Here is a 14347-nt window from a genome sequence, read left to right on the forward strand (position 1 = left end):
GACGATAGTCGATGCAGGGTCGCAGGTCCCCATCCTTCTTACCAACAAAGAAGAACCCGGCCGCCACCGGGGAGGAGGAAGGCCGAATGAGTCCTGCTTCCAATGACTCAGAGATGTAGAGATCCATCGCCTTCTTCTCCGGGACAGTCAGACTGTAGAGGCGGCTGCCGGGAAGGGGAGCCCCTTGGCGGAGGTCGATGGCGCAGTCATAGGGGCGGTGAGGTGGAAGGGCCTGAGCCCTGGTCTTACTGAATACCTCCATGAGGTCGTGGTACTCGGGAGGTATGGACGAGGGGTCCGGGGGCAACTCACCAGCGGGCCTCCGGGGCGGGGGACAGGACGCCGCCTGCAGACAGCGGGCGTGACAGGAGGAGCTCCAGCCCCTGATGGTACCGGAGGACCAGGCGATGTGGGGCTCGTGCAGCGCGAGCCAGGGCCTACCCAGGACCACCGGGACAAGGGGGGATTGGGTAATGAGGAACTGGATTCTCTCGACGTGGTTCCCAGCGATGGTCAGCACGACTGGGCCGGTGCGTTGAGAGATGTCGGCCAGGCGGTGTTGGTCCAACGAAAAGATCTCCAAGGGCCTCACAAGGTCCTCAAGAGGTATGTTGGCTCGGGTGGCAAACTCGAAGTCGAGGAAATTCTCGTCTGCCCCAGAGTCGATGAGGGCCTCCACCGTGGCACGTTGGTCCCCCCAGGCCAGGGTGACGCTCATCAGATGGTCAGGTGGTGCGCGGCGCTGGGAATGGGAAAAACGGCTCACCAGGATCTCCCGGGGTCCCGGTGAGCCTGATCTTTTGGCCGGGTGGGGCAGTCGGCGATACGGTGTCCCGCACCTCCGCAGTAGAGGCAGAGACCGGACCTGAGCCTTGCCTCACGCCCCGCCTGGCTCAGATGAGAGCGTCCCAGCTGCATGGGTTCCTCCTCGCGAACCGAATGGGGAAGCCTGTTACCACCAGTAGTGTTGGGGGCGGGGCGTCCAGGAGTCCGGGGTGCTTCAGGAGGTAACAGTCGGGTCCTCTCGCGCCTTCTCTCCAGGAGGCGTCCGTCAATACGGATGACGAGGCTAAACAGATCCTCGAGGGAGTCGGGCAACTCCCGGGTAGCGAGCTGGTCCCGGACTGCGTCACTGAGCCCCCTCAAGAAGCTTAGGCGAAGAGCAGGTTCGTTCCATCCACTCTCCACCGCCGCCAGTCGAAACTCCATGACATAGTCCGTCACCCTGCCGCTCCCCTGTCGGAAGGTCCCCAACCGGGCTCCAGGGTCCAGACCTCGGGCTGGATGGTGGAACACTCTGCGGAGCTCCGCCACGAAGTCTGGATAGGAAAACAAAAAATCTGCTTCCATTGCCCAGGAGGAAGTGACCCACTGGGCAGCATGGCCTGAAAGTAAGTTCGTAATATATATTGATTTGCAAGTGCGGTTCTGACCCTCTCTGTGTCGGCTGGGGTCGTCATTTTGGTTGGATCGTAATGTTATGGTTTGACACCGACCCCAAACGCACGACACAAGAGAGTAGGAATTCAGAGTTGCCAAATACAAGGGCTTGTTTATTTGAATACTAAATATAAAGAGTACAGGATAGGCAAGTCAACAAGACAGGTACATAGGCCAGGGGGCAAAAGTTCTGCTGCTCTGCAGCTTCTCCCGTGGTGGTAGTTTGGGAATAGCAGATGTTGACGTCAGAACCGCTCTGCAGAATTCTCTCGGCAGAATTCTCTCGGCAGAATCTCCGATGTGTTGCGAGACCGAGAGAGGGAGAGAGGGAACGAGTCAACAACAGTGCAGGTTGAACGAGCAGGAGAACAGGGTGAACTAATCTTCGTGTAATTAAACACAGTGAGCACAATTCCAAAACAATTCCCAAGTGAATCTCTTCGTGTAATACACACAGTGAGCAAAATTCCAAACACAGTCCAAAGTGAATATCTTCGTGTAATATACACACAGTAGTGAAGTCCAAAAACAATCCAAATGTGAAATAATATCTTCGGTGTGAGCAACACACAGAGGGAGATGAAAAGTCCCAAAAATATTATCCCAGAGGGAACAAACAAAAGGGAACGCTGGGTGAGTGACTGTCTGACAAAAAGGTGGTAATCTTCAGTGTAATAGTAACACACGAAAAACGGAATAGATCAAGACAGTCAATAAAAACTCACCCAGACGTAATGCGTAATGGTGCTGGAACAACAGCGGAGCGAGCGCGCGCCACGGGAACAGGTGTCCAAGAGGAAGGCTTCTTGGAAAAATCCTGGAGATAGCACAGAGAGCAAAGCAGCAGCAGTAGCAAAACGGAGAATGCAACCAGAGAAAAATCAAGACGATCCAACCAACTTAGAGTGGAGAAACGGGGTATAAATAATAAGGGATTGATTGATTGACAAGCAGTGACAGCTGGGGAATGTGATTGAAAAGCGTGCGGACCTGAGAGAACCAATCAGCGACGTCTCTGATGACGTCACTGGGGAGAAGCGTGTGAATGAGGGAATTGAAATAATTAACAGAAAAAACAAATGAAAACAGAGCGAGGTGGTTAAAGGAACAGAACGAGTGAGAGAGCAAGGACAGAAACCTCACACAACCACCCAATGTACATTTCCCTCCCCCAGTAAGTATGTATATATTTACTGTTAGGATCTCTGTTTAACAGTACTGTATATTTGCAAATCTTGTATGGCACAAATGTAACAGTACTGTATATCTGTATGTCATGTATGTCATAAATGTCATGATTATATTAGATGATTAGATTCGATTTTTAATCTGTATATCTGTATGTTGTGTATGTCATACATGTCATTATGAATTGAAAATGGGGGACCCTGATGTAAACAAGATGGAAGTATTTCTCTGGTCTGCATCCCCTTAACAATTGTGTGTATTGAGCTGTACTGTACTGTACCCATTCTGCAATCTGTTAATTAAAGTTTTCAATCAATCAATCAATCAATCAATCAATCAATCAATCAATCAATCAATCAATCAATCAAACCTTGGTTGACATGTGTCATGTTTAAATGTGCTCTATAAATAAATCTGATTGATTGATTATAGAATGAGCTACCCGTAAATGTAATGGTGTTATGAAATCTGTATGTCACATGTCATACCCTCTCTTTGTCAGTTACTCCCCAATATCTAGAATAGAAAATGCACCCTTTTAACCATTCATTTGGTCCCCTGGGAAGATTTACTGAGGACTTACAGTAAGCTCTTTTTCAGAAATGCCCTGCTGCCAAACATTCTCACAGTTGGAGACAGTTACACTATAGAGATAAAGCAATAGAGGAGACTTGATGCAGTGGGACAGAAATATACGGGTCTCTCCATGACAACCAATGTTGGTTCATCAGCAATATAATGCTCGATTTAAACAGTGAGAGAAACATTTTAAACATTCCAAATGCACTGCTTGATTTGGACCTTTATTTATTTCATCCCTTATTTCATCCCTTAAAGTAGGTTAACCGTCTGTAGTGTGGTAGTGAAAGGTTAACCTTCTGTAGTGTGGTAGTGAAAGGGTTAACCATTTGTAGTGTGGTAGTGAAAGGGTTCAAATACAGCTGGGAGATACAATTGGAAATATTTCCCTTCAACCAGTTAATCTCTATTTAAAACGATTCATATTTAAAATAATTATTTAAAATATTTAATATGCTTCATAAGTCTAGGGACATAACTAGGGACAAACCAAATAGTCTACTATTGTGTTTACCTAAGTGAGATATGGACCACTTAGAAAACATTTACACAAAGAAAAAAACAGGTACAAAATGCATTTAAGTTGTACCTCCATGTTAACTCATCTGTAGAAAATGTAGTACTATTATAGACACCATAGGTGATTGCAAATATAATGTAATGCATCATGACAGTTAATAAAAGGTTTATGTAAAAATAGAAGGAAAAGCACCATACATGCTAGTTTTCTCATTAGCTTCAGTTCATGCAGGTTTAGAACTGTACCAGGTAAGGTGGCTGCCATATGGTTACATCCCAGTATGGCAATTCATTATGAAATGTTGCATCTACTGTTTTATGTCTATGGGTTACATCAGACACATGAAACAAAGCGGGGCTCGCAACTCACTTTTTCTTTTCTTTTATTTCTTTTACATCAGATACAACCACAGTCTTCTGTGCAATGCCTTGCTCAATAGCAGTTCAGTTGAGGGAGGTGAGAGTGTTCATCATTCACCTCCCCCACATTTCCCTTCCCGTTTGATGGACTTGAACCAGCGACTCTCCGGTCACTTTTGGCATCAGATAGGCTGGTCTGAGAAGCATAATGCCTCTTTAGGGAAGTTCTGTATAATGTGGTCACGTGGCCCATTGATTCTAGAGAGATTCTCCATAACAGGTTCATTACAGCCCCAGAGCTGCTAATCAGTTCTGTACCGTTTTTTCCATGTGCCATTGTTGTCGTGTGAACACATTTAAATTTCAGCACTGGTGTTTTTCTTTTCATTTACAACTTGAATTGAATGTTTACATGGTCATTTATGATCATATGAAACCCATAGAAAAATGTACCCAGATATTTCAAATATATTGTACATGTCAATGGTAAAATAATAATAATTTCCTTAATTCCTGACAGGGTGACCATGTGGAGATATAGGCTATGTTTTTTAATTAAAAAAATGTATGTATATGTGACAGTTGCAATGAGCAGAATCTACTCAATTATATGAATCTACTCAATTATATGTCCTTGTGGGCGGCTACATGGCGTAGTGGGCAAGGCGCTCGCCATGAAACCTGGAGACGCTGGGCTCGCCTGTTCGAGCCCAGCGCTCCACATTTGCTTTCAGTTTAGCTGGTCGTCCGTACTAATACACATTGGCCGTATTAGGGGGTGGGAAACTGATGGGTGGGGATCGGGCGTTGTGGACAGTGACTCCTACAGGTCGGTTGGTGCGCCTGTGCAGTAGAATCAGGAAGTGTCGGGGGCAGCGTGAGCCTCCCACGCGTTACTCCTCGCCACTGAGAGATCGAGCTGCGCAGGTGAAAAGATGCGACTGCTGTTACCTCAAGTACCGGAGGGGACTTGTGCTATGTATGACTTAGTCCACATTGCAGCCGGCTTGTGGGAGGCAAGAAACAGCGTTCGTGACAGGGAAGGGTTGAATTGGATGATACGAAATTGGTATGGGAGAAAATATAGAAAATGGGAGAAAAAGTGGATAAAAAAAAAATGATATGTCCTTGTAGCTTTACAGGTTCAGGCCATCTTCCCATCACATGTTCAGACTCGACAACATTGCCAAGGCCCTCGCTTTCCTGGACGACAGACATGTGAGTGTATAGCCTGCAGCCTTCATAGTGATTACAGCATTGATTCTGATTTGGCAAGTAAAGTTTTGGCGGATTGTGCAGGTTCTGGCTCTTGTTGCGAAATAGATCCAGACAGACAAGGTAATTATGGAATGTCTCCTCCCTGCTCTCCCTCTCAATCAGGTGAAGCTACTCAGCATCGATGCCTCCAGTATTGCAGATGGTGCCCCTGCTGTGGTCCTGAACCTCATATGGACTATTATTCTCTTTTATCAGGTAGGCTGACATTTTCTCACATCCTAGATCCCACTGCTTTTCTCTCATCTATCTTCTGACCGGCTTTGTCTTAATGACTCTCTCTGTCACACACACGCACGCACGCACGCACACTCACACACACACACACACACACACACACACCACACACACACACACACACACACACACACACACACACACACACACACACACACACACACACACACACACACACACACACACACACACACACACACACACACACACACACACACACACACACACACACACACACACACACACACACACACACACACACACACACACACACACACACACTTCATCCATTACCTTGGCCTTACCTGTATGCCTATACCGCCTCTCCTCCTGACAGATACAGGAGGTGACAGGAGGCCTCCAGGAGCATCTCTCCTCCAGCCTCCCCTTCTTATCCGTCAGCAGTTACCCCTCCTCCTGTACCGTTTCACCCAAGCCCAGTAACATCAGTACTTACTCCAGCAGCACGCTGCCGTCCAAAGGCAGGAGGGCTGCCAGGACCCCAAGGTACCATGGGAAAGCAATCAAGACACTCCTGCACTGGGTCCAGAGATCCACGTCCAAGTGAGTTGGATGTAGGAGGGAATTAACTTGACCAACACTCACTGCTCTCTGGTCTTTGTCAGCATGCTGGCCTCAGGCAGGACAGGAGCAGTGGTGGGAAACGATACACATCTTTACTTAAATAAAAGTAGAAATACCCTAAATAATAGTACTCTGGTGAGAGTAGTAGATACTCTGATAGAATAGTACTCTTAGTAACCTTGACTAGTGTCCCTTTGCTTGTTGTCCAAGGTTTGGGGTGGAGGTATATTATTTTGGGGAGAGCTGGAAGAGTGGCCTGGCCTTCCTGGCCCTGATAAAGTCCATTGACCCTGGCCTGGTGGACCTGAGGGACAGTCTGTCCAGAGAACCCATCCAGAATGCCCAGGAGGCCTTCAGGATCGCCCAGCACAGCCTGAGAATACCACCACTACTGGACCCTGAGGGTCAGATTGTTCAATTCACACAGCTTTGAAACAACGTAAATTGACTCTCCTAATCCTTTCATCTCCATAGTTTTATGATTGTGTTTCCATGGATTAGGTTTTTTGGAGATGCAGCATGACATAACTATGCCACTAAATAAATAATAAACTATGACCCGGCATTGTACTTCAAACCAATTGATAACTTGATCTCACCACACAGGACTGAAGATAATATTCTAGTCCCTGCTGGAACTCATTATGTGGGCTGTGGGCGGCATGCGGCTCCCAAGCTCATTATTTGTAGCTTCCAGGCCGCTTATTGGCGGGAACACAGTGAGAATAAAATACCATGAGAATTGGGAAAGTATCCAAGAAATTTGTTAATATTAGCCTCTGTTTTTACTTTGGTTCAGGATCCAAAATGTGTTGTGGCCAGGCATATCCCCTGGCGAGTCCCCACATGACAAGAGCAGTATGTTTCTAGCTAATGAGCTTGGGTCCCAGGCAAGAGAATAATTTTCTCATTTCCCAGGTTGAAACTTATGAACCTCTGCTCCAGGCTAATACCATTAGTTTGAACTATCCTTTTTCCCCCTCTTCGTTCTTTCTTTCTTTCTTTCTTTCTTTCTTTCTTTCTTTCTTTCTTTCTTTCTTTCTTTCTTTCTTTCTTTCTTTCTTTCTTTCTTTCTTTCTTTCTTTCTTTCTTTCTTTCTTTCTTTCTTTCTTTCTTTCTTTCTTTCTTTCTTTCTTTCTTTCTTTCTTTCTTTCTTTCTTTCTTTCTTTCTTTCTTTCTTTCTTTCTTTCTTTCTTTCTTTCTTTCTTTCTTTCTTTCTTTCTTTCTTTCTTTCTTTCTTTCTTTCTTTCTTTCTTTCTTTCTTTCTTTCTTTCTTTCTTTCTTTCTTTCTTCAGATATAACACATAATTCACCAGACGAACAGTCCATCATAACGTATGTGTCTATGTTCCTGGAACACATGTCACACTTGGATGAGGTGAGTCGACTTCTGTATCTTCCTAACGTTGTAATGTATTGCTTCACAACAGGGTATAAGCTATTCCCGGTTGATGCATATCTAAATAAATAAGAATAACATCTGTTTTTTTCCCCCCAGCGGCGCATTACCTCTGTAGTGAGGAAAGAGAATACATGAGACATTGATATACTTTTCTTAACACATTATTATACATTTTTAACAGGCCAATAAAATGGACCTGGGACCAAGTATAATCATTCCAGAGATCCCAAGTTTTGAGGAGACCTCTGACCCCCATCCAGATGCCCAGGCCTCATTTCCGAGCCGACCGAAGACCAATGAGCGGGTTATAGCATGCAGGTTAAGTGATCATTATATGATATTCTGCACCCGCAAAAAGCTAAAACAAAAGGCTGGCTGTCACAAAACAGTCACATCTAGAGACCTCAAAACCTACTCTAGCGAGGCCTTTAACCTTGAACTGGAGAGTCTGGACTGGTCAGATGAGCTCAATGGTACACTGGTTGAAGAAACATGGCTTGGCTTCAAAACCAAATTTTCAATGATACTAAACAACATGGCCCCCCTAAGAACCACCAGGGTAAAAAATCGTGCGGAGCCGTGGATGCACACTGAAATACTGACCGCTATGAAAACCAGAGACAAAAAATGCTCTGAGTTTCGTAAAAGTCAGTCAAAGCTTACCATAAGCACGAGCAGTGAACTCCAAGCCCACGTGACTGAACTCAAACTGGAAAGAAACAGACTCCATGATCAAAACAGCAAAAAAATGATTCATCAATGACAAAACCGAGGAAAACAAAAACAAACCACGTGAACTTTGGAAATTACTCAATAACCAACTAGGCTGCAGTAAAAAACTTAAAACCAGATTCTCAAACATAAACATAAAGACGGACAACACGCTCATCACAGACAAGCTGGATGTAGCCAATTACTTAAATAGTTTCTTCACAAACATAGCCACAACACTGGTAAACAAACTACCCTCCCACTCAGGGCATTATGGGGTAGAACACATAGTAGCATACTACAAGAACCTAGGGGTCCACAAAGACTACTTCAAACTGGAAATGGTAACAACAGATGAGGTACTCAAAAAACTGAGCGCCCTCCAACCTAACAAGGCCACTGGCCATGACAACATCCCCTCCAAATTCCTCAGAGACTCAGCAGCCGCCATCACCCCAGTCATCACACACATAATAAACATCTCCATAAAACAGGGACACGTCCCCAAGGACTTCAAAATTGCGAGAGTAACACCCCTGCACAAAAAAGGCAGTAAATTAGACCCAGGCAACTACCGCCCTGTTTCTATCCTTACCTCCATCTCGAAAGTCATGGAAAAAATTGTATACGAACAGGTCGAAAAATATCTCGCTAATCTCTCGCTAATCTCGCTAAAATCTAATCTACGAATTCCAATCTGGCTTCAGAACATCCCACTCCACTGACACATGCCTTCTCTATTTAAACGACCACATCAAACAAGAGGTGGACGCGGGCAAATACTGCGGCATGGTCATGCTGGACCTACAAAAGGCCTTCGACACTGTCAATCACACCATTCTGATTGACAAGCTAAAAGCAATTGGTTTTGATAGTCTATCAGTGAGCTGGATGCAATCCTACCTGGAGGGGAGAGAGCAGATGGTGGAGGTAAACGGTACCCTATCCCCCCCCCCCCCCCCCCCCTCACAGTGAGCTGTGGTATTCCACAAGGAAGCATACTAGGTCCGCTACTGTTCCTAATTTATGCAAATGACATGTCGTCAGCTTGTGACTGCAACTTGTTCCTGTTTGCGGACGACTCAGCCCTGTTGGTCTCTGACAAGAACAAGTTACAGGTTGAAAAAACCCTCAGCTCGGAACTAGGCAAAATCTGCATATGGCTCGCTGATAACAAACTATCATTACACATGGGCAAAACAGAGTCCATTCTCTTCGGTTCAAATAACAAACTCAGCAAGACCGACGGCTTCTCAGTTACAGTGGGTGACAATATTGTCACAAGGAAAGAAGATATTACCTACCTGGGTTCAATCCTAGAGGCAAATCTTTCCTGTGACAAAATGGCATCCAATGTAATAAAAAAAGTCAACCAACGAACTCGATTCTTGTACCGGATCTCCTCACTGGTAAACAAGAATACCCTGAAGCACTCATTCAAGGGTACTACGACTATGCTTGCACCTCATGGTACCAAAGCACCTCAAAGGCGCTAAAAACTAAATTACAAACATCTCAAAACAAACTGGTCAGACTACTGCTTGACCTTACTCCTAGAACCCACCTCACCCCTGCCCACTTTGACAACCTAGGATGGCTTAGAGTAGACGACAGAGTACAGCAACTTGCAATGGGCCTGGTCTACAAGATACACTACACGACCAAGGTACCCATGTACATGTCAAAATACTTCCCAAAGGTCAGTGAATACCACGATCACAACACCAGAGGGAGCTCCACAAATCATGTTAAACCCAGATTCGGCTCAAACAAGGGACTAAACACGTTTCGCAATTATGCCACATCAATGTGGAACGCACTACCCAAAGCTGTAAAGGAATGTGAATCACTACCCACTTTCAAAAACACTCTCAAAAAACACCTACGGGAGACTGCAATTCGAAACTGGCCCCTGTAAATGTCCTAACACAACCCCCTCCGATGTACAGTAAAAATGACCAAGTATGGTCTTGTCAATATTCCAATGTACAGTGTTGCTTGTACAGTTGTACAGTGTCCCCCACCCACCCCTCCTACCCAACCTCCCCCCCCACTCCTACCCAACCTCCGCCCCGACCCACCCAACCACCTCCAATGTACAGTACCCCCCCCCCCCCCCCACCTACCCAACCTCCTCCAATGTACAGTTTCTACGTCAAATGTATATACTTCTTTTCTGGACTCTTTTCGTATCACAAACAGTACTGTATTTGCAAATCTGGTATGTCATAAATGTATAGATGTAGCAGTACTGTCTATCTGTATGTCATATATGTTACGATGAATTGAAAATGGGGGACCCTGATGTAAACAAGACGAAAGTCTTTCTCTGGTCTGCATCCCCTTAACAATTGTATGTATTGAGCTGTACTGTACTGTACCCATTCTGCAATCTGTTAATAAAGTTTTCAATCAATCAATCAAAGCAGCTACTTTGGAAGAGATGGTCCACATCTTCAAGGGAGCCCCGCCCGGTGACCGTCTCTCACCCGAATGGACAGATGACCTCAGATCCATCTAATAACAAAAGCACGACGTCATCACATAATCTCAAGACCAGAAGAATCAACACAGAGGTAAAGAAACACTGTAGGAACTCTGTCAGCGTGATCCAACCAAACAGCCCGTTAGGATTGGACATGGACACGGTCGACCAGGACGTCTGGATGTGGATGGAGAAAACCACCGGTGATCAAGCCTACAGCCAGCTGTCTGTGGACAAAAGAACCCTCTCCCAGAGCTCAGAGGAAGAAGGTGTCTACAACCTGTCGATGCTCGACTCGGACAAGGAAGATGCTTACAGTTACATTCTGGAGATGAACAAAGAAGCACTCCGACTTTCGAACAAACTCAACGGACGAACGACGGGGATTAACAAGATGGAGACGACCGCGGGAACCATCTCAAGCCTGCACCTGTGGGGGGAATCAGAGGTTCTGGAGGAGGACCACGGACATGAGTGGGGCTCTGAGCGGCGGGGGGCAGTAGTCACACAGAACGGTGATTTTACTAAGAGGGCGTTCGCAGACGAAGCCCAGTCGGAGGATACAGGGAGCGTTGATCCAGAGGGAAACAGAAATGGCGCTAACGACGACCACCGGAGGGAGAGAGAAAGCAACAACAGAGGAGAGGGTGATGAAGGAAGCACACCTGGGGTCAGAGAGATGGTAAATGAAGGAAAGAGGCGCAATACGGATGAGGAGATGGAGGAGGAGGAGGAGGAGGAGGAGGAGAGGGAAGGAGAGGCGAGGGAATATAACTTAGAAGAGGAAGACGTTGATGCTGACGATGAGGAGGAAGAGGAGGACAGAGGAAGCGATAGAGTGAGAGAAGCGGGTGAGGATGTTTGTGAAAAGTTAGAGGAAAGAGAGGAGGAATTAGAGGAGAAGGAGAAAGGTAGTAGTCGTATAGAGGACAGAGCTGAGAATGTAGATAATTGCGAGGAGGAGGATGAGGGGGGAAATGTCATGGGTGCAAAGAACAAAGAAGGAGAGGAGGACGAGGATGACGTGGACGACACAGGAAGGAATAGAGTGATGCATATTGAAGATGAAGAGGAAAACGTGGGCATATATATGGGGCTACTTGGAGATGAGACAGCGAGAACAGAGGATTGTGCTTTTTGGGAGGAAGGCGGTAACAGGACAGAAGAGATTGTAGAGTTCAGAGAGAGGTCCGGGAAAGGATTAGCCGTGAGTCAAGACAACCCTAGGGAGGGCTTTGACAAAGAAGATGAGAGAGACAGAGAGGAGGAGGAGGAGGAGGAGGAGGAGGAGGAGGAGGAGGAGGAGGAGGAGGAGGAGGAGGAAGATAAAGTTGAGAGTGCAGAGTTTTCGAAAGAGGAGGAGGAGTCGAAGAGAGGGGATGGGGAGGAGATGGCGCCTGGGGATTTTGGAGTCTTTGAATGGTCAAAGGAGGTGGGGGAGAAGGAGGAGGAGGAAGAGAATGAGGGAGATGTGGGAAATGGAGAGGAAGAGGAGGGGGAGAGGAAGGTAGAGGAGCAAGACAAGGAGGAAGTGAGAGAGCCAGAGTGGACAAAGGAAGTGAAGTGGGCAGAGGAGGTGAGGAGGGCAGAGGAGGAGGGAGAGATAATTGAGGAGAAGGCAGGAGAGGAGGACATGTTTAGTGAGGATGTTGCACATAGGGCCAGAGAGACAGCTGAGACTAGACAAAGGGACAGCTACAGAGGAAGGACAAGTTGCAGGAGAGAGAGCAGAGACAGATTCGGAGGAAGAGCGGGATAGGAGACAGGCTCTGGTCAAGATGAAATATGTTATCATCAAGGTGTACGAAGAGGAAAGAGTCGTTTTATTTTGGTATTGTGGAGATAAAGAGGAGGAGGATGAGCAGGATAATCAGGTTACTAATGTGAAACGTTTTGAGGATATGGTGACGACAGTAGAGGACGACAAAGAGAAAACGGAACAGTTAACGTGGAGGAAGCCACAGGGAGAGGCTGCAACAAGGAAGTGACCCAGGAGAAAAACATTATGATGCACGTGAACCCCCATCATCGTCATTATAATATTCATCCGCATTGGACCTCTGCATGCAGTGGCAGTTCACAGACATCCAGGTACATCCATGGTCTTTTCTGCAAATACCATGTAAACATTTGTAAACCTTTATACAATACAATGAATACATAATACAATTATTATACATTATACAATTCATAATCACACTTGGGTTCAGGCCTGCTATTTGTTTTCAGTGTAACCACATACACCACATCCAGTATGCATCTTAACGACATACACCACATCCAGTATGCATCAGTTATTTGTATGCAGTGTAACCACATACACCACATCCAGTATGCATCTTGAATGTATGACATCCCATTACTTTTGTGTTTGGCTTCAACCCACTTATGTGGGTATTTTAAGCACATATCACTGTTAATCCTACACTTGTGTTTTGCCTCCCTTTTGACAGTGAGGACAGTGTGATTCCTGACTCTTTAGCGCCCTCTTGTGATGAAACCTGATCAGAGCTGCTCTTTGGCCTGTGGATACTACTCTTCTGCTGTTTCATTTTACCCGAGATAAACTTCTAATGCTTCCTCCATGAATACATCTCAGGATACACTCATTAGCCTTGTTTACACTCATTAGGAACAAACGGGGGGCCCCATGGCTTAAAGGGGTAGTTCACAATTGTGGAACCCTTGTCCTATTTCCTACTTACAGTATAATGTTGTTGATCAGTAGAGTCCTTTCTCAGCACAATCCATGTTGATCTTAATGCTGGATACTCACAGCTCAGCTTAGTTCGCCACACGCCAATGCAAAATCAATGGGGACAAACTCCTGTCTGTACAAGCTGACTCAAACTAACTGACATCTATTATTCTATTTTGTGTGCACTGTGGTGGAGGTAGGTTTCAGTTCATTTCAGTCAGCTTGCACAGGCATGAGCTTGTCCCCATTGACTTTGCATTAGTTTGCATTTGACAACATGGTAGGAAATTGGGCTAGGTTTCCAAAAGTGTGAACTTAATCATTATCTAGGTCCGTGATCGTTTCCCTCAAGACAACATCATTCCTTTGGACCGTGTTACCAGCAGAGATGATTAATCAGTTATGCCATATAAAAAATTGTGCTATTAATTCTGTGTTGTAACAAGGACACATAGTGTGATAGATGTGCAGCATCTGGCAGGCTTTAAACGGGGATCTGCTGTCTGGTTGTAGCCTACTGTCAATAGGCTCCCATAGTGTGGTGTGGAGGGGTTAGCTCAGGGTGCCATTCGGAAGAAGTACACAGTTTACTTAAGTAAAAGTAGAAATACCCAGATAAAATAGTAATATCGGTGAAAGCCGATTTTTTGTGTGTCAAAAAACACTTTATTTATTGCATTCTGGTGATTTTCTTTGGCACTTTGTGATGGATTAAATTAACTGCTATTATAGAGCTCAACGTCACTGAAGGCCACACCAAAGCACACAGACAACTTTTTAGGGATTCTATGACAACCACATTATGACAACAACCTTGTCTTTAAACATAACACTACCATCATCAAGCGATTCAACACAACAGCATTGC

Source organism: Notolepis coatsorum (genome assembly GCF_963971535.1).
Source record: "Notolepis coatsorum genome assembly, chromosome: 5".
Taxonomy (NCBI): domain Eukaryota; kingdom Metazoa; phylum Chordata; class Actinopteri; order Aulopiformes; family Paralepididae; genus Notolepis; species Notolepis coatsorum.